This window comes from Anolis sagrei, chromosome 9, assembly GCF_037176765.1.
Source record: "Anolis sagrei isolate rAnoSag1 chromosome 9, rAnoSag1.mat, whole genome shotgun sequence".
Lineage (NCBI taxonomy): Eukaryota > Metazoa > Chordata > Lepidosauria > Squamata > Dactyloidae > Anolis > Anolis sagrei.
In genome coordinates, this window is record NC_090029.1 from 9304922 (window position 1) to 9323376 (window position 18455).

The window sequence follows — 18455 nt, forward strand, 5'->3', positions numbered from 1 at the left end:
AAGCTGGCCAGCTGCAACATTCACGCTTGCCTCCAGCAGACAAGAGTTCTTCCTCCCACCCTGAACATTATTCCACAGATATATCAACCCCACTTGCCTAGTTTCCCAACAGACCTCACAACCTCTGAGGATGCCTGCCATAGATGTGGGTGAAATGTCAGGAGAGAGTGCTTCCGCCCCTCTCGCTCGCCGCTCGCTCGCCCCTCTTGCTCGCCGCTCTCTTGCCCCTCTCGCTCGCCCCTCTCAGCAAGCATCGGCAGGCGGCCATCTTACGTATTTCCGAAATGGACGGAAATACAAAAATTTTTGGCGCCTGCCGTTTCGATATTTAAAAACACTTCCAGGTTAAAAAAAATGTTTTGTAATCGTTTCGTAATTCAAAAATTAACGAATTTTTTAACGAATTACGAATTAACGAAACGAATTGACCAGCCCTAATATATATATATAGGGGCATGGAGAAATTTTGGCCCTCCAGGTATTTGGGACTTCCTACTGGCTGTTTGGAATTGTAGGAGTTGAAGTCCAAAACACATGGAGGGTCGAAGTTGTCCCATGCCATCCATCCATACACACACACACACACACACACACATACACTAGCTAACCCCTGACACAGAACTCACAACCTCTGAGGATGCCTGCCACAGATATGGGCGAAACATCAGGAGAGAATGCTTCTAGAACATGGCCAAACTCACGGCAACCCAATATTCCAATCCATTCAAAAAACACTATGGTTTCAGATAGTGACCAGCCAATTGCAAAGGGGCCAACACTGCCCAAATCCCTCTTATTTCACATCTCGAAGATCAAATCAACAACCCACCCATTAAAAAAGACAACAGGCAGTCCCAAACTTCCAATTCCTAGTGAAGAACAGGGGTGAGACAGCAGGAAGTGAGAGAAATTGACCACTCAAGAGCTCCTCAAGAGCGCCCCAGAAGACGTGCGCTATACGCAAAAGCGTAATTTGCGTACCGTGTTGAGCCGCCTCTGTTTATAGTCCATTGAGATATTTTTTACTATACTCCGCAAGAGAGATTTCGGTGTCACAACAAACTAAAATCAAGTACCAAATTTTTCCCATTTATGTAAAGCTTTTTAAATATTTGACACTGTTTTGCAGATTATTATTATCATTATTATTCTCTTTTGGGATCTTGGTCACTGTTTTTCAGTCGACTATTATTAGTATTTGAAATTAATATTTCATAATAATTAATGTTATTAATATTACATTAATATATTTATATTAATAAAATAATAATAATAATAATTCATAATAATTAATATTATTATTACATTAATATTATAGTAATATATTTAAATTAATAAAATTATTATTATTATTATTATTATTATTATTATTATTACTATTACTATTATTATTATTACCCCGCTTGTTCTCTGCCAGAGAAGATCCAAAGTGGCTAACATTATTGTTGTTGTATTGTCGAAGGCTTTCATGGCTGGAATCACTAGGTTCTTGTGGGTTTTTTCGGGCTATAGGGCCATGTTCTAGAGGCATTTCTCCTGACGTTTCGCCTGCATCTATGGCAAGCACACCATACCTCACTACCTCTGAGGATGCTTGCCATAGATGCAGGTGAAACGTCAGGAGAAATGCCTCTAGAACATGGCCCTATAGCCCGAAAAAACCCACAAGAACCTATTATTGTTGTTGTTGTTTGATTAACTTTTGTCAGGATTAATTTAGTTATGTATGTGTTTTTCAACGTGCTTCTATGTATTACCAAGATGGATTCCACTGTGAATTGAAAATGCCATGCAGAAATGTTTATACTTTGAGGCTGTGATTAAGTGAACTTGAGAAAAGTAAGATAAGGTTTGTTCTTGCTGAGAACAGAAGGGAGTTGCCAGTCTCAGCAAGAGAAGATAAGCAGATGTGAAGAGGCTTTCGGTTTTGACTAGTTCTTTGTTTCTTCCTGAATTGTAGCTCGCTGTAGAAAGACGTGTCTGTTGTATGTACTTAGTAAACTTAGTTTCTTTTGTAACCCAAAGCCTGCAGAGTCCTTATTTTGCAACTCAGTGTCTGCTTGATCTAGCATTCCTTCTGCTGGGTATAGTCAATCTCTGACAACTTTGCAGTAGGCAAAGTGTTGGTTTTGTGCCTTGGTCTTGTCGCTGCCGCTTTTCTTGTTGGGCTTGGGTCCTGGATCTGCAGGTTGCTGCTTCCTTCGTGTACTGACCATCTTGGCTTCTCGTAAGTGTGGATTTCCCCTCTCCTTGACTTTGGACTGTTTCTGACGACGACGCTGCCTTTTGGACTTTGGAACCTTCAACTTTCGACTGCTTCTGGATGACGGCTTCTCTTCACGGCTCTTTTTTTGCTTATTATCTTTGAACTGTGTGATTTTGATGTGTTTTGGAAGAATTCTTATTTAATCCGGATTTTTTGCCAGTTTAATCCGGTTTATTTTCCAAGTTTGTTTTTCAAGCTGCAAATTGCGGTAACCTTTGAGTTTTGACTGGAGGCACTGAAGCAGGTGTCTCTGAGTCCTGTTTACTTTGCTTTAATAAACGATTGTTTTGGATATACTCCTGTGTCTGGCTCTTTAAGGCATCTGGGTTCCGACACATGTTGAACCATAACTTAAAGAATCTTCAGATTCTATCGCATTGAGCCTTGGCAATCAAAGTGGTGTCAAACTGTATTCATTCGACAGTGTAGATGCACCACCTCTCTCTCTCTTGTAGACACCGTATACATTATGACACGCTTACCCCCGGCTTTGCTTTTTGCCGTTCATAATTCAGTTTGACAGAGCACAGGAAAAATCAATTCGCACTTATAAAAAAGTGCCATAGCAAATTACTTCCTGAAGCATCCGAGGCTGCTTTCTTCTCTCCTGGTGACTCTATCTTTGGGGCCGAGGTTTTCCTTGCAAATTAACCCCATTGGCCTCTCGGCGTTACAGAAAGGACTTTGAGGCCAATGAGCCGGGTAGCCAAGGGGCAACATTGGCTTCTAGCCCACTTTTTGGTCCTTCAAGCCTGCTTCCTAGATAAGACAGCAGTAAAACAAATCTCCTTTGCATCCACTCCAACTGCCTTTGGTTCTCTTCCCTTCCGACCAGCCTCATTCGATCAGAGAGATAAGAAAATTACTTCCAGATATTCTTTTTTTTTTTTCATCTTTGAAGGGGAAAGCAATGTCGGGGAAAGAGAAAAAAGAGGCTAGTGGAGGAAGTGAAAAAAAGAAAAGAGGGGGGAAAGAAGAAGAGGAAGAGTTGTGGAGAAAGCTGGGGCCAGGAGCAAAGGAAGGAAGAGGTCTGAAGGGTCATCTACACTGTAGAATTAATTAGGTTTTCGCCCGGGTCATGGGACGGAGACAGTACTGGTTGCCATTACGGATGAACTCCGGCGCCAGTCTGACAACGGTGGATCCGCGCTACTGGTACTTCTCGACCTTACCGCAGCGTTTGACACCGTCGACTATGATCTAATGATTCACCGTCTTGCCATGTCTGGAGTTCGTGGTCAAGCCCTCAATTGGTTCAACTCATTTCTCCAGAACCGGAGTCAACACATGGAGTACATGGATCAAGTCTCTGATAGATCCCCCCTCCTATGTGGGGTCTCCCAAGGTGCAGTTCTCTCTCCTCTTCTCTTCAACATCTACGTTAGACCCCTTGATAGTTTGGCTCGGAGTTTCGACCTGGACTACTACCAATATGCGGACAATACCCAACTCCTTCTGCGCCTGGAGCCTGGAGCAACGTCAATTCCAGACAATTTCACCCAATGTCTGGAAGCTCTGTCAAACTGGCTACGTGCTAGCAGACTGAAGGTGAACCCGGCGAAGGGATGGGTAAGTGGCTCCATGGGCGGCTAGGCTGTGCGCGGAGTCATCCACCCATCCCTCGTCTCCTTCTGATGGCGGAAGGAGGCAAGGGACGGGCAAGTGGCTCCGTGGGGGGCTAGGCCGCGGGCGAAGCTATCTGCCCATCCCTCGCCTCCTTCTGATGGCAGAAGAAGGTGAGAGACAGGCGCCCCTCACCTGCGTGGGTGCCCCTCACCTGCATTGCTCTCCCGCCGGCAGGTAGGGGTGCGGAGCAGGCGAGGGCCCTTTGGCACAAGACCTTGCGCCAGGTGCCCCTTGCCTGCGTAGCTCTCCCGCTGGCAGGCAGGGGTGCAGAGCAGGCGAGGGCTCTTTGTTGCAGGTGAACTATAAATTCCAGCAACTGCATCTCCCAAATGCCAAGGTCTATTTTCCCCGAACTTCACCAGTGTTCACGTTGGGGCATATTGAGTATCCGTGCCAAGTTTGGTCCAGATCCATCATTGTTTGAGTCTGCAGTGCTCTCTGGATGCTGGTGAACTACAACTCCAAAACTCAAGGTCAGTGTTCACCAAACCCTTCCAGTATTTTTCGTTGCTTGTGGGAGTTCTGTGTGCCACGTTTGGTCCAATTCCATCATTGGTGGAGTTCAAAATGCTCTTTAATTGTAGGTGAACTATAAACCCCAGCAACTACAACTCCCAAATGACATAATCAATTTTCCCTCCAACCCCACCAGTATTCAAATTCGGGCATATTGGGTAACGTAAGGTAAACGTTTTCCCCTGACATTTAGTCCAGTTGTGTCCAACTCTGGGAGTTGGTGCTCAATTTCTAAGCCAAAGAGCCGGTGTTGTCCATAGACACCTCCAAGGTCATGTGGCTGACATGACAGCATGGAGCGCTGTTGTTGGGTATTTGTGCCAAATTTGGTCCAGTGAATGAAAATACATCCTGCATTTCAGATTTTTACATTATGATTCATAACAATAACACAATTACAATGAGGAAGTAGCAATAATAATGATGTTATGGTTGGGGGTCACCACAACGTGAGGCACTGTATTAAGGGGTCGCGGCATTAGGAAGGTTGAGAACCACTGTAATAACGGGCCACCATCCTAATACTCAACAAGTCAGACCCTGCTTGGTTGCCAAGCTCAGATCCTTTGAAGTATTCCAGAATAACAGTAGATATTGCTTCCATCCCTACTGCTGATTTATTTCCTGGGCCGAGACGCGGCAAAACCCGTTCCTCTTTTTTGACAATGCTAGCCGTGAAATTGCTTTCCACCAATGTATCTGGGTCAGCCGTGAGGCAGATAACACATCTGCGATTTCACGGCTCTTTCTTCTCTGCATTTCTTTCTTATTTCATTTACTAGCTGTCCCCTGCCAGGTGTTGCTGTGGCCCAGTCTGGTGATCTGGAACATAAAGTAATGAGAAAGTCTTGGTTTCTAATCTATGTAATTTCTTTATGCTTGTAAGTAAACAATATTTTTTGCTGTTTCTTTGTCAGTGTTGATGTGGAGATTGTCTGGTTTGCCTACTCTGGAACAGGCAACATACAATTGTCCTTCTTTAGGGGTCCCTTCAAATCTAGGATACTATATCTCTCTGTGTGTGAATCATATCTATCTATTAGGCTTGGGAAACCACGGAAAAATTTGGTTCTAAACTCGTTTTGTTTTTAGGGGGCCCTTGCGTTTCGTTTTTTTAAATAATAATAATAATAATAATAATAATAATAATAATTTTTAATAATAAATTTTCCTTCAAAATTTTTCGAAATTTATGAAATTTTGTAAAATTACGAATCGATTCGTTAATGGCGGACGGGATTGAGCAATATGCTAAAAAGAACCTCCAAATGGGACACGAGGAACTTCTGAAGCTTCCCTCTCCCTCTGTTGTTGACTGTTGGTGTGATAAAACTAACAACTATATTATATTATATTATATTATATTATATTATATTATATTATATTATTATATTATATTGTTGTATATTATCTTATAATATTATAATATTATATTATTGTATATTATGTATATATTGTATATATTGGTGTGATAAAACAAACAACAACTATAAAACTTGCACCAGACATGCGAAAATAATTACGAAATAATTACGAAATAATTTCAAAATAATTACGAAATAATTACGAAATAAATTGAAAAAATTGTTTCAAATCTTTATTACTCCTCACACAATTCCTGCATGGCTCAATATTGGATCGTAAGCTAATTTAAATACGAATTAATAACGAATTAAGAAATTAACGAACGAAACCGCCCAAGCCTACTATCTATCTATATCTGTGGCTGGATGGCTCTTTGTCAGGAGGGCTTTGATTATGTTTTATTGCCCTGGTGAAGGGAGTTGGACTTGATGGCCTTAGGTATTGTCTATTGGTCATGACGGTTCTGTGTGAGAAGTTTGCCCCAATTCCATCATCGGTGGAGTTCAGAATGCTCTTTGATTGTAGGTGAACTATAAAACCCAGTAACTACGACTCCCAATTGTCAAGTTTTATTTCCCCCAAACTCCATCTGTGTTCATATTTGGGCATATGGAATATTTGTGCCAAGTTTGGTCCAGATCCATCATTGTTTGAGTCCACAGTGCTCTCTGGATGTAGGTGAACTGCAACTCCCAAACTCAAGGTCAATGCCCACCAAACCCTTCTAGTGTTTTCTGTTGGTCATGGGCGTCCTGGGTGCCATGTCTGCTTCAATTCCATCATTGGTGGAGTTTAGAATGCTCTTTGATTGTAGGTGAACTATAAAACCCAGCAACTACAACTCCCAAATGACAACTCCTCTCCTCTCTCCAAACCACGGGTGGGCCAAGGGGTGGAGCCGCTGCGCCTGGCCCACTTCAGGTCCGGAGGCGTGTCTGAAGACCCAGCATACGCACCAAAAGTCGCCTCTTCTCCTGACTTTCTCTTCAGCCATTGGGACCAAGAGAGAGAGAGAGAGAGAGAGAGAGAGAGAGACCCTCTGGCTGGAGGTATCTCACACCACCGCTCCCTCCTTTGTTTTGGCCCCTACCTTCAGGAAAGGTGGGCATCTCCACCTCTGTCTCTCTCTCTTGGTCCCAATGGCTGAGGAGAAAGTCAGGAGAAGAGGTGACTTTTGGTGCACATGCCAGGGTCTTCAGGCACGCTTCCGGACCCAAAGCTGGCCAGGCAAGGGAGCAAGTGCAGCAAGTGTAGTTACTGGGATGCATAGTTCACCTACAATCAAAGAGCATTCTGAACTCCACCAATGATGGAATTGAACCAAATATGGCACACAGAACTCCCACGACAAACAGAAAATATATATCAATGATTGGTTGGGGGGGGGGGCGCCAAAATACTGCCGCCTCTGCCTCCCCATCAAAGAGAATTGATTTCTCCATGCATTTGGAGTCCCCACAAGGGAGTTTCTGACCTCTCGCTCCCTTAAATAACCTTTGCCAAGGACGTTGGAGCAAGCCATGGCATTGAACTTCAGGGGAGAGAAGGCAGTGCCACCACGCGCAGCCTCATGCTCTGGTGGTCGCTAATAACTTTACCTCTCTGGTGCCATTTTCAGGCGAGATAAAGCCTCCATTGTCTGATGAGCCAGAACAGCAATATCCGATGGCTCGTCTTCCTTTTCTCTTTCCTCCTTCGCTTTCCTCTTGCTCTCCCTGCAAGCTGTTTAACCCTGAAATCCAATTACTGCTCATTACTCAGTGGAACTTTTCTTCTTATCAAGTGGACACCTTGCCAGGCGGCTGGGCGCTTACTCCTCGGTGCTAATGGAGCCGCAAATTGCTGTAAAAGGACTAATAGGTGTGAACTTTGGCTTGTTGGCGCATCATTGTTTCTGGGATTTAAGAGGAACCTCTTTTTGCCATTTAGGTTCCTAGAGTGAGAGGCAGGAGAGCCATTCTGGGCGGCCTTTCGCAATGCATGAGTGTCATCAAGACAGAAAAATGAGAGAAAGAGGCCTGGAATAATGAAGGACTTTGGAGTCATCTTAAATGAGTCAAACATTGATTTATCCCATGCCCACCCTTGGGATAAACCATCCATCTTGCCCTTGGTTGGCCCCTCTTCCTTTTTCCTTCCATTTTTCCCAGCATCATTGTCTCCTCTAAGCTTTCTTGTCTCCTCATGATGTGGCCAAAGTACTTCAATGGACTTAATGTCAGGGGACTACCTTTACCTTTACCTTTTTATGCGCAGCAGAAGAGGTTGCTAGATCAACAGACATAGGACTCCAAAAATCAGGACTCTGCATTGATCAACCTTGTTGATCAACAAAGTTTACTAAGCACATCTACACACGTCCATTCTTAGCAGGATATCATCAGGAACTCCAAAGCACAGCACAAACAGTTTCAGAACATCTGCTTATCAAACCTCTGGCTGTAACCGGATCCTCCCTCTACTTCCCACAGCCAGAGAGCATGTTATCTCACTTCTTAATCCATCTTAAATTACATAGAAACACATTGAAAAACACACATGCATAACTCAATAATCCTGACACAAAATTGGTCAGAACCTCACTCCGACCCAGGCTGGCTTCGAACTCATGACCTTTCGGTCAGTAGTCAGTAGTGATCGTAATGCAGCCGACTCCCAGCCAGATGCGCCAGTCCCGGTTACCACATGGTGAGATTAGAGGTGACCCCCTCCCCCCAGGACTCTGTAAAAGATGGTTCAAAATCAGGGAATTCATAGTTTTGCCAAGGACACCAGGCTTGAATTATCCCATAATCCCCTATCTCTCCCCCATGTGGGAACTTAAAGCTTTTTTCCATGGCCCCATGGCACAACTCTTATGAACTTTCCCCCATTTTCATAAACTTTATGGAACTTTAATCAACTTTTAAAGGACTTTGGAACTCTTGGGAACCCTCTCGCCAAAACCCTATGAATTCATATGATTTTCACCAATCTTTATGGACTTTTGATGAACTTTGGAGGGAGTGAAGACTGACATGGTTCCCCCTTGACTTTGCATGATTTCCTTGTATGTTCCCCTTCCCCATATCATTATATGTGAGTGTGTCTATATGTTGTTGTTGTTCATTCGTTCAGTCATCTCTGACTCTTCGTGACCTTATGGACCAGCCCACGCCAGAGCTCCCTGTCGGCCGACACTACCCCCAGCTCCTTCAAGGTCAGTCCAGTCGCTTCAAGGATGCCATCCATCCATCTTGCCCTTGGTCGGCCCCTCTTCCTTTTGCCTTCCACTTTCCCCAGCATAATTGTCTTCTCTATGCTTTCCTGTCTCCTCATGATGTGGCCAAAGTACTTCAACTTTGTGTCTAGTCTCCTTCCCTCCAATGAGCAGTCGGGCTTTATTTCCTGGAGGATGGACTGGTTGGATCTTCTCGCAACACCACAGCTCAAAAGCATCTCTCTTCCTTCACTCAGCCTTCCCTAAGGTCCAGCTCCCACATCCATAGGTTACTACCGTAGGTACTTCATCTTGGCCTCTACTATCCTTCAAGGAATTTTTCCATCAAGCTTAAAACAGGCTGTGGTTAGACCACTCCTGGAAAAGACTTCCCTTGATTCCACGGTCTTGCATAACTATAGAGTCTAGACCAATCTCAAACCTCCCTTTTTTGGGCAAGGTGCTGGAGCGGGTGGTCGCTGCTCAGCTCCTGGGCTTCCTTGATGATCATCAATTACCTGGATCAGTCACAGTCTGGTTTCAGACCTGGCAATGGCACCAAGATGTCTTTGGTCGCTTTGGTGGATGATCTCCGTAGGGAGCTGGACAGGGGGAGTGTGACCCTGTTGGTTCTCTTGGACATCTCAGCGGCTTTCGATACCATCAATCATGGTATCCTTCTGGGACGACTCTCCGGGATGGGCCTTGGGGGCACGGTTCTGCCATGGCTCCGGTCCTTCCTGGAGGGTCGATCCCAGATGATGAATCTGGGAGACGCTTGCTTGGACCCCTGGCCTTTGACCTGTGGAGTCCCGCAAGGCTCCATTCTCTCTCCCATGCTTTTTAACATCTACATGAAACTGCTGGGAGAGGTCATCCGGAGTTTTGGAGTTGGGTGCCATCTCTATGCAGATGACACACAACTCTACTGTATAAATATATGAGAGGAAGCCACAGGGAGGAGGGAGCAAGCTTTTCCCCCGCTTCCCTGGAGACTAGGATGCGGAACAATGGCTTCAAACTACAAGAGAGGAGATTCCATCTCAACATGAGGAAGAACTTCCTGACTGTGAGAGCCGTTCAGCAGTGGAACTCTCTGCCCTGGAGTGTGGTGGAGGCTCCTTCTTTGGAAGCTTTTAAACAGAGGCTGGATGGCCATGTCTCAGGAGTGCTTTGAATGAAATTTTCCTGCTTGTTGGTAGAATGGGGTTGGACTGGATGGCCCACGAGGTCTCTTCCAACTCTGATTCTATGATTCTATGAATGCCAGGAATAGCAGGCAAGGAGCCGGGATTGGCTCCCACCTGATTTTTGTACTGGGAGGGCCTTCCCGTTATGTGCTCCCGAAGTTAATGAAAGTAACGAAAAATATGATCCAAAGGATAACAGTTATGCGCACAACCCTAGTCCAGTGTATCTGTCCGAACGGATCTCCCTCTACGTCCCACCTCGGAGCCTAAGATCCTCTGGGGAGGTCCTGCTCTCGACCCCGCCTTTATCACAGGTGAGATTGGCGGGGACGGGGAGCAGGGCCTTCTCGGTGGTGGCCCCCCGCCTATGGAATTCTCTCCCCGGGGAAATCAGATCTGCAACTACGCTCCTTTCTTTCAGGAAAAAACTAAAAACATGGATCTGGGTCCAGGCATTTGGACAAGCGGGTAAATAAAGAAGAACTCTACTGATGGCTAGGAAATGACTAATGGATTGGTTATGTGGAACTCTGGAAACGAAACGCTGTTTACAAGAATGCTTTATATGATGTTTATACGATGTTTATATAATGTCTTAGGTACCAGTGCTGATGTTTTATTGTGATAATTGTTTTAATTATATTTTGTATATTGTTCTTTTATATTTTATATTTTGTATACTATGTATTATTATGTATAGGCATCGAATTCTGCCTTTTTTGTAAGCCGCCCTGAGTCCCCCTCCGGGGGTTGAGAAGGGCGGGGTAAAAGCACCGGTAATAAATAATAAATAAATAGTCTTGATTTTAGTCCAAACTTTGAAAGACTTCTCCAAGATGATATATCTATTTGGTGGATACGGTTCACCATCTTAACAGTTCAGAATGGCTTGCTTGCCCCACTGATTTGAGAACCAATCAGACTGTATGACCAATGTCCCCACATCAGCAAGGCCCAAGCGTCAGCGAGAATGAGACTCATGCTTTCTTGAGATGTCTGGGATTCATTCTTGTGATGGATGCCCATCTTGTTAGGGAACAGCAAAGCTAAGCCTGGCCAATCTATCACCCAAATGCCAATTGTGTTTTGAAATGAAGGACGTTGGGACGACAGAAATGGATCACCTTGTCCTTCCTTCCCGTGACGAGGAGCGAGGTCTTCCAACTCTGTTTGCAGAGTTGACCTTGCAGGGAGCAGACCGTGGCGTGTTTGATTGGATCTTCCTGTAGATACCTGCCTGTTTTTGCTCCAAACATCAAGAGAAATCCTTGTTTGTCTCATTCTTGTGCATAGTTTGGGACTTCGGCACCCTGAATGGCATTGTTAAAGTTCAGCACCTTGGAGAGCTCACTCAAAACTCCGGCTCAAATGCAGAATTCACTGCTTGGAAGCCACAAATTGTCAGTAGCTATTTGTTTGGACCGTGGCTCTCACAATTCTATAAACAGCATGCTTCCCTATACTCTGGTTGTAGAATTATGAGAAGAGGAGTAAACAAAGAAATGGAATTCCTTTCTGCCAACTCCCCCCCTCTTTCTCAATTTCTCTCTCTCAAGATATATATACTAGCTGTATCTGCCACTTGTTTGAGGACCGAGACATCCGTAGGGATACCAAGGTGCTTGTCTATAAAGCTATTGTCCTCCCAACCCTGCTCTATGCCTGCGAAACGTGGACTGTCTACAGACGTCACATGCAACTCCTGGAACAATTCCATCAGCGCTGCCTCCGGAAAATCCTGCAAATATCTTGGGAAGACAAGCGGACAAACCTCAGCGTGCTGGAAGAAGGAAAGACCACCAGCATTGAAGTGATGGTCCTCTGCCATCAACTCCGCTGGACCGGCCACGTTGACCGGATGCCTGACCACCGTCTCCCAAAGCAGTTGCTCTGCTCTGAACTTAAGAACGGAAAACGGAATGTTGGTGGACAGGAAAAGAGATTGAAAGATGGGCTCAAAGCCAACCTTAAAAACTCTGGCATAGACACCGAGAACTGGGAAGCCCTGGTCCTTGAGCGCTCCAGCTGGAGGTCAGCTGTGACCAGCAGTGCTGCAGAATTCGAGGAGGCACGAGTGGAGGGTGAAAGAGAGAAACGTGCCAGGAGGAAGGCGCATCAAGCCAACCCTGATCGGGACTGCCTTCCACCTGGAGACCAGTGCCTTCACTGTGGGAGAAGATGCGGGTCAAGCATAGGGCTCCCTGTTATGAGTTTTATTTTATTGCTTTCTATTATTTGTTGTTATTGCCTTGTGATTGATGTATTGTGGGCTCGGTCTCATGTTAACTGCACCGAGTCCCTGCGGTAGCGGGGTATAAATAAAGTATCTACCCCTCTATTCTGCTTTGGTTAGACCACATCTGGAATATTGTGTCCAATTCTGGGCATCACAATTCAAGAGAGATACTGACAAGCTGGAATGTGTCCAGAGGAGGGCGACTCAAATGATCAAGGGTCTGGAGAACAAGCCCTATGAGGAGCGGTTTAAGGAGCTGAGCATGTTTAGCCTGAAGAAGAGAAGGCTGAGAGGAGATATGATAGCCATGTATAAATATGTGAGAGGAAGCCACAGGGAGGAGGGAGCAAGCTTGTTTTCTGCTTCCCTGGAGACTAGGACGCGGAACAATGGCTTCAAACTACAAGAGAGGAGATTCCATCTGAACATGAGGAAGAACTTCCTGACTGTGAGAGCCGTTCAGCAGTGGAACTCTCTGCCCCGGAGTGTGGTGGAGGCTCCTTCTTTGGAAGCTTTTAAATAGAGGCTGGATGGCCATCTGTCACGGGTGATTTGATTGCAATATTCCTGCTTCTTGGCAGAATGGGGTTGGACTGGATGGCCCATGGGGTCTCTTCCAACTCTTTGATTCTATGATTCTATTATTATTATTATTATTATTATTATTATTATTATTATTTCCTGCTGAAATACCGCACTGTTGAGCTGCCTTTTGCCCGGCTAGGCCCCATCTAGTCCGGCTTCCTTTTTGCTCTGGCCGACCTTTTAAATGCTGCCACATAATCGGCCCTTGCAGTTATGCAAGCGGATGGAATGCAATGCTGACAAGCAAAAGTGATGCGCGCTGGGAAAATAACCCTAATTATCATTACCATGAGTTGGACTCTGTGCGAGTGATTATCACTCGGGGAAGACGTCTCAGAGTTGAAAAATGAGGCAATGTGTTATATCCTTGGGGTGGAGTGCAGGGAGGGGGATACGGGGTGGATGGAAGGGCAAGAAAAGCACAAAGAACTCTAAGAAACAGGAGAAGAAAGCAATGCTGGAGGAGTCCTTTGCGTAATGGTGTGTTACTTATGCCCTGGTCACTTATTTATCGTGTCAGTATCAACCAGACAATTGTATTACATTTTAATAAATTTTTAACAAATAGACAAAACAGAGTTTGCAAGCTTGGTAGTTGATTAAATGTCCTTTGACCAGTATCTGGCCACTTGGAGTGCCTCTGGTGTTGCCGCAAGAAGGTCCTCCCTTGTGCATGTGGCAGAACTCAGGTTGCATTGCAGCAGTTGGTCAGTGGTTTGCTCTTCTCCGCACTCGCATGTCGTGGAATCCACTTTGTGGCCCCATTTCTTGAGGTTGGATCTGCATCTCGTGGTGCCAGAGCGCAGTCTGTTCAGCGCCTTCCAAGTTGCCCAGTGCCCGGGAGGGAGTCTCTCATTTGGTATCAGCCATTGATTGAGCCTGCCACTTTTGGACTCTCACTTGCTGAGGTGTTCCAGTGAATGTCTCTGTAGATCTTAGAAAACTATTTCTTGATTTATGTGCTGGTACAGCTGTACCAGAAGCTCCAATTCTGTTTGCTTTGCATTAAATGTTTGTTTGCAATCCCAAGTTTGGGATTATGCAGCAGGGTGGCGTCCTGTTATAGTTTGCAATCATAGGGCAAGCCACCTCTCAATTATAGTTAGGTTCCATGGTCCCGCCCCTTTTTGAGTTTTAGTGGGAATAGGAGCCATTTTGAGTTCAGAGAAGGAAAGAGAGGCAGAGCGAGAGGAAGGGAGAGGGAAGGAAGGAAGGAAGGAAAGAGGGAAAGAGATGCAGAGAAAGAGGAAAGAGAGGAAGGGAGAGGAAGGGAAAGAAGGAAGGAGAGAGAGAGGGTGAGAGGAAAGAGAGAGAAAGGGAGAGGGGCGGAGGGAAGGAAAGAGGGAGAGGCAGAGAGAGAGGAGAGAGAGGAAGGGAGAGGAAGGGAAAGAAGGAAGGAAAGAGAGAGAGGGTGAGATGAAAGAGAGAGAAAGGGAGAGGGAAGGAGGGAAGGAAGGAGAGAGAGAGGGTGAGAGGAGAGAGAGAGAAAGGGAGAGGGAAGGAAGGAAGGAAAGAGAGGGAAAGAGAGACAGAGAGGAAAGAGAGGAAGGGAGAGGAAGGGAAAGAAGGAAGGAAAGAGAGAGAGGGTGAGAAGAAAGAGAGAAAGGGAGAGGGAAGGAGGGAAAGAAAAAGAGACTGGGAGGGAGACAGGGAGTGAAAGGGAGAGAGAAGGAAGGAAGGAGAGAGAGGAAAAGAGAGGCAGAGAGAGAGGAAAGATAGGGAGAGGAAGGGAAAGAAGGAAGGAAAGAGAGAGAGTGTGGGTGGGAGGAAAGAGAGAGAAAGGGAGAAGGACGAAGGGAAGGAAAAAGAACCTGGGAGGGAAGAGAGAGAGAGAGAGGGAGAGGGAAGGAAGGAAGGAAAGAAAGAGAGGAAAAGAGAGGCAGAGACAGAGGAAGGGAGAGGAAGGGAAAGAAGGAAGGAAAGAGAGAGGGTGAGAGGAAAGGAAAAAGAGGGAAGGAAGGAAGGAAGGAAGGAGAGGGAAAGAGAGGCAGAGAGGAAAGAGAGGGAGAGGAAGGGAAAGAAGGAAGGAAAGAGAGAGGGTGTTTGAGGAAAGAGAGAGAAAGGGAGAGGGACGGAGGGAAGGAAAAAGAGACTGGGAGGGAGGAGAGAGAGGGAGTGAAAGGGAAGGAAGGAAAGAGAGAGAGGATGAGAGGAAAGAGAGAGAAAGGGAGAGGGACAGAGGGAAGGAAAAAGAGACTGGGAGGGAGGAGAGAGAGGGAGTGAAAGGGAGAGGGAATAAAGGAAGGAAAGAGAGGGAAAAGAGGCAGAGAGAGAGGAAGGGAGAGGAAGGAAAAGAAGGAAGGAAGGAAAGAGAGGGAAAGAGGTGGAGAGGGTGGAGGAGAGAAAGTGAGAGGAGAGAGAAGGAAGGAAAGAGAGGGAAAGAGAGGCAGAGAGAGAGGAAAGAGAGGAAGGGAGAGGAAGGGAAAGAAGGAAGGGAAGAAAGGGGGTGAGAGGAAAGAGGGAGAAAGAGAGAGGGACGGAGGGAAGGAAAAAGAGACTGGGAGGGAGGAGAGAGAGAGAAAGGGAGAGGGAAGGAAGGAAGGAAGGAAAGAGAGGGAAAGAGAGGCAGAGAGAGAGGAAAGAGAGGAAGGAAGAGGAAAGGAAAGAAGGAAGGGAAGAAAGGGGGTGAGAGGAAAGAGAGAGAAAGGGAGAGGGACGGAGGGAAGGAAAAAGAGACTGGGAGGGAGGAGAGAGAGAGAAAGGGAGAGGGAAGGAAGGAAGGAAAGAGAGGGAAAGAGAGGCAGAGAAAGAGGAAAGAGAGGAAGGAAGAGGAAAGGAAAGAAGGAAGGGAAGAAAGGGGGTGAGAGGAAAGAGAGAGAAAGGGAGAGGGACGGAGGGAAGGAAAAAGAGACTGGGAGGGAGGAGAGAGAGAGAGAGAAAGGGAGAGGGAAGGAAGGAAGGAAAAAGAAGGGAAGAGGCGGAGAGAGGGTGGAGGAGAGAAAGCGAGAGGGGGAGAGAAGGAAGGAAAGAGAGAGAGGGTGAGAGGAAAGAGAGAGAAAGGGAGAGGGATGGAGGGAAGGAAAAAGAGACTGGGAGGGAGGAGAAAGAGAGAGAGAAAGGGAGAAGGAAGGAAGGAAAAAGAGATTGGGAGGGAGGAGAGAGAGGGAGTGAAAGGGAGAGGGAAGGAAGGAAGGAATGAGATGAAAAGAGAGGGAAAGAGAGGCAGGGAGAGGAAGGGAGAGAAAGGGAAGGGAAGAGAGAGGGTGAAAGGAAAGAGGGAGAAAGGGAGGAACGGGGGGAAGGAAAAAGAGACTGGGAGGGAGGAGAAAGAGAGAGAGAAAGGGAGAAGGAAGGAAGGAAAGAAACAGAGGGAAAGAGAGGCAGAGAGAGAGGAAACAGAGGAAGGGAGAGGAAGGGAGAGGTAGGGAAAGAAGAAAGGAAAGAGAGAGGGGGTGAGAGGAAAGAGAAAGGGAGAGGGAAGGAAGGAAAGAGAGGCAGAGAGAGAGGAAAGAGAGGAAGGGAAAGAAGGAAGGAAAGAGAGAGGGGGTGAGAGGAAAGAGAGAGAAAGGGAGAGGGACGGAGGGAAGGAAAAAGAGACTGGGAGGGAGGAGAAAGAGAGAGGGAAAGGGAGAGGGAAGGAAAGGAGGAAAGAGAGGGAAAGAGTCGGAGAGGGTGGAGGAGAGAAAGCGGGAGGGGGTGGGAAAGAGAGAGAGGGAAGGAGAGAGGCGGGAGGAGGGAAGGCGGAGGAGAGAGGGTGGGGACGTTGTCGACTGGAGCCGCGCTGTCTCCCTCCTCCCCTCTCTTGCGCGCTCTCTCCTCCCTCTTGCTCGGAGCCTCATCCCTCGGAGGAGACCCTGCTTTCCGCTCCTTCAGCGGATGCCCCGGATCCGTGCTGGTGGGCGCCGCATTGGGAAGGCAAGCCGAGGCAGAAGATGTGACTCGCCTCGCCCGACATTGGCCGGGGCTGCCAAGGAGAGGATGCGCGCCTCGGGTCGCCTGGACCCCCCTCCGCCGCGTTTGCCTTCCTCCTCTCCATCCTCTCCTGCTTCATAGTCTTTGGACGTCCTATTCATCGGGGAAAGAGGGTCTCAGCTCCCTCCAGCAAAGGATTATTCTTCTTACTCCTGGGATTCGTGGATTCTCTTCCATCTCTCCTGGAAGCCCACCCCTTGAGGGTCTTCCTCCCCTGGATTCGGGTCTGGAGCCCCTTCTCACAGAGGTGAGTGTCCCATGTCTTTGGGTCCAGACTGAGAGAGATGCCAAGCTGGGAGGGTTGAGAAGAAGGAAAGAAGGATCTTGGAAGGGATATCCCTGCAAGTAGAAGGTGAGGCTGAGTCCCTCCTTTCCTCTCCTTCTTCTCCAGAGACTGTGTTGTGGGATGAGGCAGAAAAGATGCTGAAGGGATCCTCAGGAGGACTGGGTTGTTGTAGGTTTTTTCGGGCTATATGGCGATGTTCTAGAGGCATTCTCTCCTGACGTTTCGCCTGCATCTATGGCAAGCATCCTCAGAGGTAGTGAGGTCTGTTGGAACTAGGAAAAAGGGTTTATATATTTGTGGAATGAACCCTTGTCTGCTGGAACTAGGTGTGAATGTTTCAGCTGACCACCTTGACTAGCATTTGATTGCCTGGCAGTGCCTGGAGCAATCTTTTGTTGAGAGGTGATTCAATGTCCTTGTTTGTTTCCTCTCTGTTGTTGTGCTGTTCTAATTTTAGAGTTTGCCTTGGCACTTGGTGGATGACTTCCTAGAACAGTGTTTCTCAACCTGGGGGTCGGGACTCCTCGGGGGGTCGCGAGGGGGTGTCAGGGGGGTCGCCAAAGACAATTAGAAAACACAGTATTTTCTGATGGCCGTGGGGGTTCCGTGTGGGAAGTTTGGCCCAATTCGGTCATTGGTGGAGTTCAGAATGCTCTTTGATTATAAGTGAACTATAAATCCCAGCAACTACAACTCCCAAATATCAAGGTCTATCTTCCCCAAACCCCACCAGTGTCCACATTTGGGCATGTTCAGTATTCATGCCAAGTTTGGTCCAGATGCATCTGGATGTAGGTGAACTACAACTCCAAAACCCAAGGTCAATGCCCACCAAGCCCTTCTAGTATTTTCTGTTGGTCATGGGAGCTCTGTGTCCCAAGTTTGGTTCAATTCCATCCTTGGTGGAGTTCAGAATGCCCTTTGATATTGTAGGTAAACTATAAATCCCAGCAACTACAACTCCCAAATGACAAAATCAATCCTCCCCTCAGTGCCACCAGTATTCAAATTTGGGTGTATCGAGTATTTGTTCCAAATGAATGAAAATACATCCTGCATATCAGATATTTACAAGATGATTCCTAACAGGAGGAAAATTACAGTTGTGAAGTAGCAAAGAAAATAATGTTATGGTTGGGGGTCATCACAACATAAGGAACTGTATTAAGGGGTCCCGGCATTAGGAAGGTTGAGAACCACTGTCCTAGAGCATCATTTCTTAAGGCTCTGCTCTGACCTTTGTTGTTGATAGATGGCAGGCTGGCCATCTATCA

General features: G+C 46.6%; 1 protein-coding gene across 3 annotated transcripts in view; it reads left to right on the forward strand.

Moving 5' to 3' along the window:
- Positions 1–16692: 16692 nt before the first annotated feature.
- LINGO1 (leucine rich repeat and Ig domain containing 1) overlaps positions 16693–18455 on the forward strand; it is an 879967-nt gene continuing 878204 nt past the window's right edge. For all 3 annotated transcript variants that reach the window (XM_067471268.1, XM_067471266.1, XM_067471267.1), the window contains exon 1: positions 16693–17142. The gene's annotated coding sequence lies outside the window, so the exon portion shown is untranslated. The remainder of the gene's footprint in view (positions 17143–18455) is intronic.